The sequence below is a fragment of the Leptosomus discolor genome, chromosome 25 (assembly GCF_034619465.1).
Source record: "Leptosomus discolor isolate bLepDis1 chromosome 25, bLepDis1.hap2, whole genome shotgun sequence".
Classification (NCBI taxonomy): Eukaryota; Metazoa; Chordata; class Aves; order Leptosomiformes; family Leptosomidae; genus Leptosomus; species Leptosomus discolor.
This window is the reverse complement of record NC_141415.1, coordinates 6,996,853-7,010,220: the sequence shown is the minus strand read 5'-3', so window position 1 is coordinate 7,010,220 and position 13,368 is coordinate 6,996,853. Positions and strand designations below refer to the sequence as shown.

General features: G+C 49.9%; 1 protein-coding gene across 1 annotated transcript in view; it reads left to right on the top strand.

Moving 5' to 3' along the window:
• FBXL20 (F-box and leucine rich repeat protein 20) overlaps positions 1–13,368 on the top strand; it is a 41,729-nt gene that overhangs the window by 683 nt on the left and 27,678 nt on the right. The window lies entirely within an intron of this gene.

Sequence of the window (13,368 nt, the reverse complement as noted above, 5' to 3'; positions counted from 1 at the left end):
GTGTAAACAATAAGATCTATTCAAAGAATATGGCACAAAGCAGCCTATGGAGCCAGGGCTGCTTCCAGCTCGGCATTGTTGTAACAGCTGTCTTCCTCGAGTGGGGGAGGAGGGTGGTATCGGGGCGAGAGCGGCAGCAGCAGCGTTTATTTTTCATGGCTGTTGTGGAGGATGAACGTACCTGCCCGCTCCTTCTCTCCGCCGCCCGGCTGGTGGTGGGTACGAGGGCGACACGGGAGGAAAAGAGCCCAGAACGGTAAAGATGTGGCTGTGTCCCCCCTTCACAGAGAGGGGACGGGAAGGCTATCGAGGGGAAATAGTGGTTAATGGTAAACTGAAGAGTGTCTGGTTCCGCAGAGAACAGCGTTGAATTCCCCAGGAAACTGGCCCTGGAGTTGAGAAAGGTGCAGAAAATACTGGTTTGGTAATATTGCACACGGAATTATTTTCTTCCTCGATCAAATCCACATCGTCCGCTGTAGATAAGTAGCAGCACGTCGGTTTAGGATGGTTTTGGGTTAAATAGTTTTATAATATTCATGTTTGTGTAGCATCCAAATGGTAAACACATTCTGGGAACTCAGAAGGCTGCATGCGTAACGTGTTTTATCCGGGGTTATTGTTTTTACCATTCTAGTCTGTTCTTGGCTGCACAGATTTTTTTATTTATTTTTGAGAGCTTTTTTTTTTTTTTTTATTACTGCGGAGTGGCTGGTTACAGAGCAGGGTAAGGAATAGAGACACGTTGGTAGCAGTCTTCTGTGGGGAAACATCTTCTCATACAGCCATGACCGTTTTTGCTCACTTAACCTTTGTCTTGAAATACTAGAGTTCATCCCAGCATTGGGAGAGCTTTTCACCAGGGTTGTACCAAAACGGGATTAACCCACTCGCTGTGGAAGAAGAGTGGGGAAGAGCTGTGTTTTGTTTGCTTTGGGTGGTGGGTTGTTTTTTTTTTGCTGGTATTGTATGTGACTTTCTTCCTATAGTAGAAAATGGACGAGTTGAAAATAAGCAAAATGCTCAGAAGAGTAGTTGAGGTCTAAATTTGTTTTTACACTGTATTTGTACAGGAAGAGTTGGTGTGTTACAGAAAGGCTTACTCTGACCTACAAGAAGTGGCTTTAAACATGATCCCGTTTCTTGGGTATGTTTTGGTTAGTAAGTCGAGGGCATGGTTTTAGTAGCCCTAGCAGTGATTGTCTCTGACCCACTCCCCTATGTATCCTGGAAGGGACGAGTTTAGAACACTCCTGCTTTAAATACATGTTTTTTCTAGTGAGGGTGTTTTTGTCTGAAAAGCTTCTAAAATCTTCGTGTATTCATCCTTATAAATAGATTTATTTTTCAGAGGGGAAGTATGGGTAGGAATTGAGCCGTGCTTTCTAGAAAACAGTTTGTAATGTTGCTGCTTTAAAAGTAAAAGTCCTATTCACTGACGAGAGCGTGCCTTTTAGTGTAATAGTTCATATTTAATGTGACAGAAGGACAATTATGCAAAAATGTGTTGAGGCTGGAAGCTGCTATTCAAAGTTGTTGAATATTGTAAGATCAACGAAGACAGCACGGGGTTGAATGCCTGGTGATTAGTACTCCTCCTACATAGCCCTCTGCCTTGCCTCCAGATTAGACACGGAGCTGGCTGCCGCGGTAGCTTCCCTGGCTGAGGAGCGGTAAGCAGGGCCCTCAAATATCTGGAGTCTTATCTCGGGGGGGAAAAGAGCTTGATGCAGAGTTGTGGCTAACGTATGTAGTGTGTCTCGGGCTTTAAATAACGAGTGAATTATTGAGGGGGAGTTTGGTTCGGGTTTTCAGACTTAGTTTATTGTCTTTTGTTAAGCCACATAAACAGATGCCCTGAACTGTTGTTGTTGGGTCATTTTAAAATCCAATCTAGATTGGATTTAATCATCATTTCTTCTTACTGTAGTAATAAAGTATGGTAATGGAATATGGGCTAAGCTTCTTAACTTTGACTTGCCTATGGGTTTCTGGTGCGTATGTGTAGCCGGCCGTCGGCTCCAGGGAGGAGGGAACGCTTTCTTTTAAGTGAAAAAACGAACTCTGGCATGCCCAGCCATACTTATCCTAAATGAGTCCCTTTATAAAAGGTGTGGCCACCACAGAGAAAACAACCACTTACTGCAGCAAAGCAAACAGAAAGGGAAAACATTACCCAGATTGACTCCTAATTTTCTGTGGTGTCGGTTTAGTGTGGAACATGCCCCGACAGGTCACAGTCCTGGCTTATATTTGGGGTTTCTCTGCTTCCTGTCCTCCCTGAGCCGTGGTGCCTGGTGACCCACAGCTAAATCACAGCGAAGAGGGGGCGATGTCATCTCCTGATGCTTTTGATTGACGGGTACCCTGCTCTTCGAGGGCTTGTTTACCTTCCCCAGGCCCTGGTTCTCATCGCTTCTTCAGTCCGTTTCAGCCACACTCTTCTGGCCTGGGACGTCATCTGGAGCCCCAGTGTCTTGGGCTCGCTTTGACTAACGCGCTGCTCTCGCTACCTCATCATCGAAAAATAAACAACGTCTTCTAGGGCAGAGTGCTCCAGTGCTCCTCGGGGCTCTCTGGCCTTCAGTGTGGAGTGGCTGCGGTCGGGCGGCGCCGCTCAGAGATGGTTAGTGCTTACGTAGGTGCAAGCACGGAGCTGAAAGGGATGATCCGGCACAAAACTAACCTGCCCCGTGATAAGGAGCAGCGTTTTGTGTGAAGCAGCGCCGGCTTTGGTATCGATCTGCCAGCGGGACAAGTTGTGAACGGCTTCAGCACGAGCAGACCGCTGGCTTAGGAGCTTTCCCTGCGCCGGGATCGCTTGTTCTGCGGTCGCTTGTGTTCCGTTGAGCCACGTTGTCAGGCTTAAATAATCATAGTCGCTTTTTTTCCCAGACCGAGCAATATGTGTAGTCTCCTCTACATCCTTAAACAAAAACAACAACATGAAAAAAAAAAAGCACCATCCTTTCCAGCTTCCTCAGGGAGTCTTCAAAACCTCCAATTAGCAGGAGTTTATCCTGGCTGTGAAGCGTTTCTTTATGGGGTGGTTCGTCCTCTTAAATAGAACGGGAACACCAGGAATACATCTGAGGAACGAGCGTGTGTACGAGCCTTGAGATCACCTTCAGCAGGGCAAAGGCGTCAGTCCGGTGCATTTCACAGTGTTCCTCTCCTACAGTCAGGATCCTCGACGTGAGGGGATTCTGACTCTTCCGAACGGAGCTAGCGGCCTCCGTAGTTCCTAGGTCTTGGCTTTAATTTCGAGCTGCCATGAACTGAGGTAAGCTGAAAGCAAAATGAGAAACTTAAGATGCTTCGAAATCGAATTGCCTCCTAATAATTGGTCCTGTCTGCGTTCAGAAAGCGGAATTGAATAATCTCAATTACCCTAATCCCATTTTTGAATCCGCTGGTTTCCTGGCTCTTAAGTGCTGTTCCCATCTTTCAGGGTTGCTTGGTTTTTACAGTTCAGAGCTGATCCTTTCGGGGTTGTCTTTGTTCCCTTTGCTGGGCTGCTCCTGTGCTCCTTTCTGTCCCTCTGGTTGGGGCTTTGTTACTTCAGGCCATGCAGGTTGTGCAAACAGGCAGAGGCGGGCAGGGATGTCGGTGACTCTTTGCATCCCGCGGTGTCTCCCCTTGCTGTTTTCTAGCAGAAACTTGCAAACCCGGACGTCGCGCCCGCCACGGCGTTCCGTCTTGTATGGCGAGAGGCTGGTGCTGGTGTGACCCAGGGACAGCGTGAGGTAGCGCAGCTGAACTGGAGCAGTTTTGGCTCGGAGGGTGTCTGACAGTGTGGCTCATAGGTAATGAGAAACACTCAGAAATAAGAAATACAGATTGGGAGGGGTGTTAAAGCCGAATGGCTTTTCCGTATTCTTGTTCGCTCCCCCACACCCCCATTTTTTTTTTTTTAAAAAATTTTTATTTTGGAGTTATCTCATGCCACGCTTACGTGTAATGCTTTTAAAGCCAGCACTGCTTTTTTGGCAGGTGAATAATGTTACTTTATTGTGTACAGAGAGGTTGTTTAAACGTTAAGATAGCGAGAGATGCAGACGATAACTTGTGTTTCACGCCCCCACTGTGCCTGGCCTGTGGCTGTGCTCTGCACTCCGGTGGAGGAAAGAGGAATTCAGCGAGATTCGTGAGCAAAAGTCAGATTGGTTGTGCAAAAGGTACTCGACCCAGGCTACAGGGAGGCTGGGAAGGATGAAACAGGAAGGTGGTGTTTAGCTGGAGGAGGGGGCAATGGGAGGGAATCTTCGTTGCTCTGAGTTTCTCCTCGGCGATCTACGTGCCCTGTTTTGCCGTACAGGTGCCACGTAGAGAGGCTGCCGAAAGCCAAAGGTGGCGTAACGTGGGGGAACGTGTTAATTATAAAATTGACTGATAAAGAGAAGGTATTTCAGAAACCAGTTTGGATTGCTTTTCTTTCACACCTTTGTTAAATTGGTGCTGGGGGAGGCTTCAGTCTCCCGGCTCTTTGGCCTGGCAGTCTTTGTACTAGGCAGCCTCAAGCACATCCCTGCCATAATCAGGGAGAGCAACAGCTTTACAAGCCCTGGATTATCTGTGTGCTTTGACCTTAGCCCGTGTCACCTGAGAGACCAAGCCTGTGTCACAAATTTTTATTGTTTTTTTTTTCCCCAAATGGGATTCTCCCTTCTTCTTTCTCCCTCTGCGACGAGTTGCGCTTAGAAGTTAGGCAACAGTGGAAATGTTGGCCCTGGCAAACAGTAATTTCAGCGGGAAATATAGGCAGAAATGCCAGAAAACCTGTATTTCCTCCCCCGTCCCTTGCTGACACTGGTGCAGTGAAGAATGCCGGGGCAGCGCCCGATAAGGACTCGCCGCTGATTTGGCCCGAGCTACGTGAAGCGCAGCACACAGGGTTTGGGGGGGGCTGTGCACGGCACCGGCGAGGGCTTTCCTCGCCGCTCACTGCGGCGAACGCCACCTCGGTGCCGGGGCAGGGGTTCCCCAAGGGGCTTTCACTTGGAGGTGCCGCTGGAAACGCTGGCTCGGGGCTCCCGAGGGGAGGTGCTGGGCTGCTCGGGCTGCGTCCGTCTTGCGTCGCAGCTTGCGTAACAGGAAAGGAGTTGGAGAGCCTGTGCGCGGGGTATGTCTCACTTTGGTTTAGATCCCATTATTAATTGGGGCCTGGATGGGTCGGGTAATTACTGTTTTCACTGTTGGATTACCTTGCTGTGTGTTTCATTTGACTCACACCATTGCGAAAGTCGACCCGGCGAAGGTTTGAGCCTCATCGATAGGGTGTGAAACGTGGAACAGCACCGCTGCGCGGAGGGGCCGCGTCTCTGTGGCTGGTGGTTCTATGGGCTGGCTGATCCCTCAGCTTTGCTTTCCCATCCGCCATCCTTTTATGTGCAAGAAACTCGCCCGATGCCCTTCACACCTCGTCTTGGGTACGTGGGGGTTTTTTTGAGACACCATCATTTGACTTTATTTCCAAGTATACGTGCCAATAATACCGTCATTGTCACTTAGATAATGGCTGAATGCAAACCCAGTAGTGGAAAAATAAACCCCTTACTACCAGTAGTGTAGAACTGTAGGCTTTGGAGAGGGGCAGAACTGTAAGGACTGTGTTGATCGAAGAAGCTTATTTGGATTGTGATGAGCCTTGGTACGTACTTGGAGAGCTAGGGGGTCTCAGGTTTGGCCTGAAAGTGTTGAAGCATGTCTCCGTTTTTGCGTTTGAGTTTGTTTGTTGGGGATTTTTTAAAATCCACTCGAAGGGTGTTTGTAGTAAACCACTACCCTGCTAAAATGAGTTTCTAAAAAGAAAGAAAGAAATAGTGATAGTGGGTGTTTTATAGCACAGTCCGTGGCCATAGGCTGTGTCCCTGTGAAATCAGGAAGTCTGTGCCTTATTTATACTTTCCTTTGTTCGTCTTGGATGTTGTTTTTATGGGCAACGGTGTATATTTAAAACTTTGAAGTGTGCGTGTGAGAGAGTGGCATCAGTTTGAATCAAATATCTGTAATAGGTCATAAAATGCCCAGATGACCACGCGTAGGATGCTGAGGTTTTTAATGGAGCTAAAAAACGTAGGTGCCCAAAACCAGCTTTGATGACAGCATATGTGATATTTTCGCTGCTCGCCCCGTCTAATTAACGTCTCATGCCAACTAACTTTGACCTCTGCAGTTCTTGGACGTGCGAGCTACCGCTGACGTTCTCAGGGAGCGTTTTTTCATTCAGCACCAGATACAACTTCTGGTAAAGACAAAGCCGATTAGCTGCAAGCTCCTGCCTGCCCAAGCTGTCACCAGGCTGCTTCGGGTTCTGCCCCGCGCCCCTGCCAGGACTGTCCAGTGGAAACGACTCCGCTGTGCATCTCCTGCAGCCTGCGCCAGCCGGGAGGAGTCCGGTAGCTAAAGCGCTGAGAGCGGCTGGTGCCGGTGGTGTCTCTCGAACTGCAGTTTAAAAAGCGAACAGAGTGAGCTTTTAGGTGTAGCTGTGGGATGCTTTGATTGTGGAAAACTGTCTCGGAGCCAAGACTGGGATGGAAGAACAAAACAGATGAACAAAAAGCGTCTGAACGAGCCCTTTGGGTGTCTGACAGCAGGTTCTAGCTTTTAAATAAATAGGCACGTGTGCTTCAAATGGTTGAAATGGTATTTCTTAAATCAGCCTTCTGGTATCTCGCTGCCCGTCTGACTTTGAGGTTTTACTTTTTGAATGCCACAGCGTGACCTTGTGTGTTTGCACGTGAATCACCTGATGAGTTTCTTCTCCGTGGCCGTCTCTGTGTTGCTCTGCTGCGTCAGAGGGGGTGCAGCAGGCGATGCGCTATCGGGGCTTGGTTTCTGTAGGGCTTTACTAACCTTTTGTTCGGCCTCGTGCTCTCGGCATTGCTGATGCAAAACCAACAAAATAAAAAAGGCTATTTATTTAACTTTGTGGCTGAATGCAGACTAGAGCCGGGCTCTGCAGAAAGGCAGCTCACCCGTACCCCAGCTGTTTATCGCCAGTAGAAACTCGAGCTTTTCGGAAGCAACGAAGAAGCGATCCGGTGGTGTCTGTCGGTTGTCTGTGGAGCTGTTTTTAGGAGTATTAAGCCTAAAATAAACCTTTTCGGCCAGGGTCTGTTTCCTCTCGGGTTTGTCCTGCTTAGTCACGACTTTGAGCGGGGCGCTGGGCCCGGGCCAGGCGGGGTGCGGGGCCGGGGGGCGGCCGGTTGCTTCGCCCGCCCCGGTCCCGCGGACCCGAGTGCTGCGGGAGGACGCCGGAGCGTCGCGACGGCACGCGATGGAGCGTGTCGCAGCAGCGGCTTTATTCCACGGCCAGCCATTTTCCTCGGAGACTTAACGCAGATTAAACTGGATGGGTTTGTTGTGGGGTTTGGTTGTTTTTTTTTTTAAAAAAAAAAGTCCCTGTGTAACTGAAGGCTGGAAGGAGAATTCTCCCAGTCTGAACTGCTTGTGGATGTAAACAACGTCGTGCTTTGTATCGTGCCCTCCTCAGAGCTTTGTATTTCACTGTCATTTCTGCGTGACTTAGCTCGGCAGCGTAGCTTTTTCTTTGCCTCCAGTAAGGCAGCTCAGCCTGCTCAAACTCCTGCTCCCCTTACCTCTTGCTCTGGGGAAGGGGCGCTTCTGAACCGATGCTGTCCGTTATCTTTCAGCTGTTGGGGCCCTCTAACAGTGGTAGAATTTTTTTCCCAAAATGAACGGGACTAGAGGCGAGGTGTTGGTATATGTTGACAGTGTTTGTAAGAAGTCGCTTCAAAGCTTCGCTGAGCTTTCCCAAAGGAAATGCAGAATGAATTCCACGTTTTTCTTGGTTTGTCTTTTGTCCTCAGCTTTTTTTTACTGGGTCGGAGTTGTGTGCTATGAGCTGGGTCTGGCGTGCGTCGTGTCTCGGTGCCTCTGTGCTGGGCTTGTTCTCCTCCTCCACATGGACCATAGCAGATAAAAGGGGTATGAATACTACCAGTAATAACTGGAATTTTGGATGTGGGCCAGCAGCTGTATAGCTGAAGAACACCTCACCGGGCATTCTGACTTGTCAGGATTTAAACTCTTTGAATGAATTTGCACAGATGTTTCATTTCTTTCACTTCAGAACAGCAAAAGATTCTTTTTGTAGCCCTGAAGGTTGATCTCCAAAGCGCCTGGATGATACAGATTGGGTGGGGATGTAAACTGACAATACGCCAGCTACATGTGTAATCCTTCATTTATGATGGCAACTGTTGATTCTCCACCTTCCCTGGCTTAAAAACAGTTTCCAGAATGCATTATTTACTCTCTAATAATGGCAGTCTGTTTTCTGTCTTGGTTTTAATTGCTTAATTTCCTCTGGTAATAAGCAGTTGTGGAGGGTCTGGCCAGCATTTGCTTGTGGACCAAGGACAGGGAGCTCTAGGTCTAAACAACAGCTAAAATTTCATCCTCAGCACATGGTTACCTTTAGTGTCTAAGGCTGCTGTAAGAAGTTTATCTTACACCGTTTCTATTATGCAAGTAAACAAGTTGTGGTGTTTTAAAATCATAGGATTTCCTAATTTCATAGGGTGTTTTTTTAAGAGAGTATGCTTTTAAATTCTGTATTGCTTATTTTGCATGAAGTTTGCTTCATACAGAGACACGAAGCACTTCGTCGGCTGTGTTTGTACTGACTTTCGGGAATGTTGATAGTTTTCGTTTCCTGCTGCCCACCTGCGTGGATGTCTCTCTGCGGTCGGTTGCGCTGTGTACTGAGAATGGATGGCCGTCGTCTTCGTCTTCTTCCTTTCCCTCTCTGCGTCACCCCTGTCCTTGGCCGGCGTTTTGTTCGTGCTTCTTGGGCAGTTGCAGATTCTCAGCCTGTGGGCTCAAGGGGCTGGGCGTGCCAGAACCCACCTTATTTTCCACTTGAGTGACCGTTACGGTGGGTAACGGTGGGTCTCAGTGTAACGACTGACTCGAGTGCCTTCACTAGCCTTGTAGCCACTGATTCTGTAAAGCTCCGAATACGCTTCATCCCTTTTTCTCCACTGAGCTTTGAATTCCCCACTTTAGAAGAAAAATGCTTTGAGTTCAAAGTCCACATCTGGGCTAACACTGCGCGCTCACTTGTTGGCTTTGGCACTGACGTATCTGAAGTTGGGCCTCGTGTGACTTTTCTATAGAACACTTTTGAGACCAGCCGTCCCCCTCCCCGTGCGTCCGCCCTAGCTGGCCCGTGCGGCAGCTGCCCTGCGCTGCCAGCTCGCCGGTGCTGAGCTTGCATCGAGTGCGAACGTGGGCGCTGCCCTGGCGGCCTGCTCGTGTGGATGGTGGCGTGTTCCTTGTCCAGCTGAACGTACTGCTGTTGGCTTCAGTTCTTCAGCGCTTCTGAGGATGATACAGGCCTTGGAGACCCCCACCTCTGTGCGGGACCGTGTTTGAGCCCGGATAAAAGAGCACGGAGAGCGGTGGTGCTCCTTCCCTCCTCGGTGCCCACAACAATATATGTTTTTATGCAGGAACGAGCTCTGCAAACCCTCAGATTGAAAGCAAATGACTCCTTGTGATCCACCTTGAAACTTTATGCCAGTAAATTCCCTCGTGTTTGTTGACAAAGCAGGATTTTGGCGGCACTGGGACGTAGCACCGTATGTCAGTCAGTTCAGGTTCTGAAGCTCCGGCATTGGAGCTGCTTGGAGTACGTGAGTGTTCGTGTGCCTTCGAGATGTGCCTTAATGATAGACCACCCGTGTTTGTGCTTCAGATCGGCTCTGTCCTCCTTCTGCTCCTTGTCGCTTTAGTGGGCAAAATTCTGTGGAACAAAATGGTGGGAAAATGGATGGTGTGGTTTTGGTGTCTGCTGTCGTATGGGCAAGGCAGTCTGGTGTGTCCTGATGTCTAAACTGCCCGTTGGTGAAAGGAGTCCCCGCTGCTGTTCTAGCGGAAAGTCTTTTTGGTATGTCAGATGGGTAAACTGTTGTTCTCTTAAAAATGCAGCCAGTAGCTTAAGAATTGCTTACAGAGAGTAGCTCTGAGCATTTAAGGTAATGTAAAATAAATGTGCTTTGTATTCTGTACGTTCATATTCCTAATTACTTCCAGTAAACTGTAAATGTCAAAATAACTCATTTAGAAGCTTCTCAAGTGTGTTTTTTCCAAACGCAAAAAAGTGCAAAACCAAAACTTTTGTTCCCCATAGGAACACCCCTCCAGCCTTTCCCCAACAATAAAATCAAACCCAGTGCCAGATGTGACATTTACAGGAAAGCATTGGCCCCCTCCCTGCCAGCCCAGGCCGCAGGAGAGCTCTGCAGCCAAGAGCCTGCTCGGAGCCGGGGTCTGTAGCAGCTCCTGTGGAGATTTTCCGGCCGGGAAGGACAACTTTGTGCCGGAGTGTGTTTGGAGACTTTCTGTGGAACTTGGGGTGTGGGGAGAGAGTTAAATTGTGCAGAAACTGTTGAATAAACCCTCTTTGCGCTGGAGCAGCTGTCACTTGTGGCTGTGCAATAAGTCAGTCAACCCGATACGGGGACCTCCATATTCATACAGCAGCGCGTTCTCGGGTGGAAACTTCTAAAACATAGTGAAACGTGTGTTGAGTGGGGATTTCCCGAGGGGAGCTGTGGGCGTTGGCTGTGCCTCCTCTCCGGGGACACAGCAGCTCAGTCAGTCCAGCGGGTGGACACCTCGTTTTCATGCGAAATACTGACCGTACCCGTTCAGCCCGGGCAGGGTGGGTGGTGTGGCACCCGCCCTGAAGGACAGGACCCAGCCGCGTCTCCCCGCCTCTCTTGAACCTCGCTCCGTGACCAGGCCGGGCTCGCTCGGAGGCCGAATGCGTGGCTGCGGTAAGGACGCAAGGCTCTGCTTGGTGCTGGTGCCTGCCTGCTGGGGGCTGCTTCACCGGCAGAGCTGCCGCCGGCTGTGCCTCATCCCCCTCGCGGCACACAGGGCGCGCGGAGGAGTCCCTTGCGCAGGGGCACTCATAATTACACGCTGTCAGCCGTTGCACGCTCGGCGGCGAAGCGCTGTCACCTCCCTCCCGTGCTTGATGTCACGCCGGTGACCCAGTTTGGGTTGCTGTGCCCTGGAATGGACGGCTGACACGACCGATGCCCGCCCAGCAGCTCTGTCGTCGGCGCTGGCGGCCGTGCCTCGTGGCGGATGAAGGTGGTTAGCCCCACGCAGAGCGCGCTTGCGGGCTGCTGCGGGTCTGGGCCACCGGGTGGATGGAGCCAGTTTGCGAAACGTTTAATATTCTGCAAGGCAAGGGAGGAGTTACTGCAACGAAGGGACAATTACATGTTGTGCTAAGTGATTTCGGTGGAAGGCTGCAAGAACCGTATCGTTCGTTCGCTTTTATCCATTTGTTTTCATAAACTTGCTTGACTGGAGTGCTGCTGGGTGACAGCGCTCCGGAGAGGAGCACAGCAGCGCCTGGGAATACATCCTGGGAAGCACCAGGACTTTGTCTTCTGGGTTATAATCTCCAGGCTTTCGGTCAGCGTGCAGGAAAGAGTGCTTGAATTGAGGGGCACCTCCGAGTTCCTGCAGAGGACTGGAGGCTGCATCATCCCTGTCCTCGCCGGTAGCTCCTCTGGCCGTCTGCGCTTAAACCAACGGGGCAAAACAGGCCCCTCTGGGTGCTGGCTGCCCCGGGCTGCTCTGAACTGGGAGCCAAATAGTGGCAATTCCCCTTTTGGTGAAGAGTAAATGTAAAAGAGCGTATGAACACTTTAATTGGTTTGTGAGGTAAAGGGTGGATTTATGGATTAAGCCCCCCAGTCTTGTCATTTCTTTGGGATTGCAAAGTTGGGGCTGGCCCCTGGAGTTGCAGTTAGAGTTGGCTGTTCTCCCTTTTGAGCTCCTGTTGGAATGGGGGAAGGATTTCCCTGGGCAGTGCTGCTGAAGGGTGTACATCCAAAATATCTCGTGGGTTGTAAAAAGCTAGCAGACATGCCCTGGAAAACTCTGCAGGCTCTGCCCGTTTCCTAGCTTTGGTAGAAGAGCTGGGCAGTACGGTATTCGCAGGAAGATGAAATCGTCTTAACTGAGCAGTGACCAGATCCTGTGGGCGCTCTGGCACTGCAGAGCTCCGGCTGCCCAGGGCAGCAAAGCCATCACTTCCACTGTCTGTAGACGCTGCTCTGAAGACCAGTAAGAGATTTATAGTAACATAACTGGGCAACGCAGTGCTCTTTGTAGACTTGGTCCAGCCCTGGTGTTTTTGCAGGGCACGTTTTCCTTCGCCTTGTAGCAGATTGGAGCAACTTGTACTAATTTAAAGCAAGTTCTGAATTCTAATACCTGCTTCCCTGGTGTTAGTTCTAGACTTATCCCTTCTGTTCTAGAGAGAAAAGGCTGTTTCGAAAGAGAGTTGTGCACTGCTGGCCTGCCTTCATCTCGATGGGTGGAAGAACAAGAGGAATTTCGTCCTCTTCCCCTTTCCGTTTTTTTTTCTGTGTAAGGGATGTGGCTTCACACACCAGCAAACTTGATGCTTTGTGGAAGATGCTGGTTTTTACAGACTGCAGAATTTACATACAAGAAAGATACGTTCTGTACCCTGTCAAGAATAAGTTATTCTGCTGAATAACACCTGGTGTTGAAGAGGGTTAAGAGAGATGTTAGGAGAAGCAAACTTGGGTCGCTTAGATTTTATCCCTAGAAGTACTAACGTATTTTCAGACTAGTTTTATTCTTCTGTAGCCTTGCCAGGAAGTCACAATGTCCCTTGGTGTATTTAACGAGCTAGACGGGCTGCCGGGCCTTAGCCACGGCTCCCAATCCCAGCCTGATTCCACCCAGCCTCTGTCATTTGAGCACCAAGTTTTGAAGGGAGGCTCAGGAAAAGGGGTCTGGTGACGTACCCCGGCACTTCACTGCTTTCCAGCGGAGGGGGAATTCCAGAGCTGAGGTTTTCCCACAGAGCACATCCTGCCTCGGCCCTGTCCCGTTCAAGTCCAAGGACTTCTTTAGGAAGAGGAAAACCAAGCATTCCTTTAGCATAGTACCGGGCAGAGGGTAGCTTCTACGGAAAACCAGTTTAAAGGCTGTGGTTTGCACTGGAGGCAACGTGAGCTTTTTCTGCTGAGCAGTGCAGTGGGCAGAAATGAGGCAGTTCCCTGCGTTTTGCACAGAGCTTTTGTGAGTGTCCTCGATGTACAGCCGCAGGTGACACCGGGCAGTGCCTGTTGCCTGCGTGTGAATTCGGACAGAGCCTCGTGGCTGATGCGGGGGAGACAGAAAAGGCCGGCCGGCTGCTTCTGGAGTCTCTATTTTAATCCTTCCTGCCCCTTGCCTGTTCCCTTCTAGCCTGGTTCCTTTTTGGAAGTCTCCTGCTGCTTTCTGATTTGCTCCTTTAATTTCTCTCACCCTTTTCTGGTGAGGGGGGTGGAGGGTGCTGGT